Source organism: Electrophorus electricus, chromosome 15 (assembly GCF_041902795.1).
Source record: "Electrophorus electricus isolate QZ-2024a chromosome 15, ASM4190279v1, whole genome shotgun sequence".
In the NCBI taxonomy this organism is placed as follows: domain Eukaryota; kingdom Metazoa; phylum Chordata; class Actinopteri; order Gymnotiformes; family Gymnotidae; genus Electrophorus; species Electrophorus electricus.
This window is the reverse complement of record NC_137511.1, coordinates 805,908-807,902: the sequence shown is the minus strand read 5'-3', so window position 1 is coordinate 807,902 and position 1,995 is coordinate 805,908.

Here is a 1,995-nt window from a genome sequence, read left to right as displayed (position 1 = left end):
TTGGTTTCCCATGTTGTTGGTTATTTTGGTAAGTCTGCTCATGTGTGGAGTTGTTGTCCTTTTTTTTTTTTTTAAAAATTTAATTTCTTTTAGTGTGTGTGATGCCTTGCTTTAGTGTTTTCACTGTGTCTGTTTTATTTGCCTCCCTTGTTCAGTTTTCCTCGTTTAGTAAAAACCCTCCTGCATCTGCGTTCTACTTCTCGCCTTGTTTCTGCACATGTTATTCTCGCTATCTCTCTCTCTCTCGCTATCTTGAAGTACAATTTTACCTGGCCATTACTTATAATGCATCACACTGTATTTTTCATTGGATTTGATGTTGATGGGCCTTCCAGTAACATTACCTTTTTAATATTTAAGCTACAATACAATGAATGGCCATTCTTCTGAAAAGTTGTTCACCCTAATTTTCTTATCACACTGAAAGAGGTTTTCATGTTGCAACTACCTGTAATTTACTCTCTACCTGAATGCATAATCGCTGTGATGCTGATATTTTTGCTTTGAATTTAAACAAATGGTTTAATGGGTTACATATAGTACTGCCTATCACTGAATAAGGCACAAAACCCTTCTAGTATATTCTGATCAGATGCTAAGGTGCTTTCATGATATCTAGACATATACTGAGTAATTAGTTATGTTTATCACTTTCACAGTATTCATGTTAATGGTGACACATCAACTACTGTCCACTAACGTCTGTGGCTCCTTACGATTAATTTTAGCACTCACGAGGGTTTTCCCCAGAATGTAGTTAAACTACTTGTTGAATTTTAGAAGACGCACTTTTTTAGATAGTGTGTGTGTGTGAGGGTGAGGATAATGTTTTCACTTCCTAAATTGTTAACCCACCAGGACACGTAAGCCCACAAAATGCATAGTTTGCAATGTTTTTCTGGTTAAATTCCTTGTGACTTATCAGGTCATTATTCAAAAGCATCGAGCTAAAAAATATCTGTACAGCAGAGACAATGAATACAACACATTTTAAAATTATTTTAACATGACAGTAAGAGGTCAGACTCTGACCTCCCTACAAATGGTGCATCAGCAGTGGAAAGTACAGTGCTCAGGTGAACCCCTCTGAGCAGAGAGGATGTATGAGTTCACCCTGAACCCCTAGTGAAGGGCATGGGTGTAACCCTGGTTAAGGTGTGGATATGGGAAGGACACATGGGACATATGAAGTGCACAGGAGAGGGCAATGGGACAGAGACAGTCCCTTCCTGAAGGACAGGCATGTGACATCCACCAGCACTAAGGAGGGTTAATGTGTCTTGCTGCCTTGCCAGCAGGCTGGCTCATTGCTTGAGTCCGGGCCTGGTTGTTGCACTCTACCTTAGCTACATTGCCAATCTGATGAGCTGCTTGAGCACAGAAAGTCCACATGGCGGGAGACTTAGTCCATGACAAAAGGATGTCGCCAGTCATTTCATCCAGACAATGGTAACAGCATGTGAAGCTCATGCGCTATTACAGTGTTTATTTCTCATTTCTCATGTCTCCTCTCCCTGTTCACAAACTTCCACTTTCTGGTCTCTCGCCTTGCCAGAGAGATGTGAAACCGCATTAACAACCTTGGGTAGGTTTGTGGGGAACTAGAGGGGTCATGTGGTAGATAAAGTAAATGCTGATGCATAAACCTCCCACAGGCCAATGTTTTATAGTTCCACCTTTCTGGTTTGGAGAACTTTAGATTCGTGTGCACAACCGGGAGATTCCTCTCTGCAGTGGATTGGGATAATGTGCAGAGAGTGGTCAGCTGACCAGTAATGACGTTTGTGGAGGAGGGTCATCTGAGGTTGATGTTGGAGGCCGTCACAGCTGCAGCTACATTTGCTGTTGCTGCTGCAACATAAGTTCTTCTCTAACCTTTGCAAAAATAAGGCTCCACTTTCAGCAGCAAATAACAACAACAATAATAATGCAGTGAAGATAGATTATTCCCCTGGTGAAACTCTGACCTTGTCAAAAGGCGGTGCTCTGTCCCAC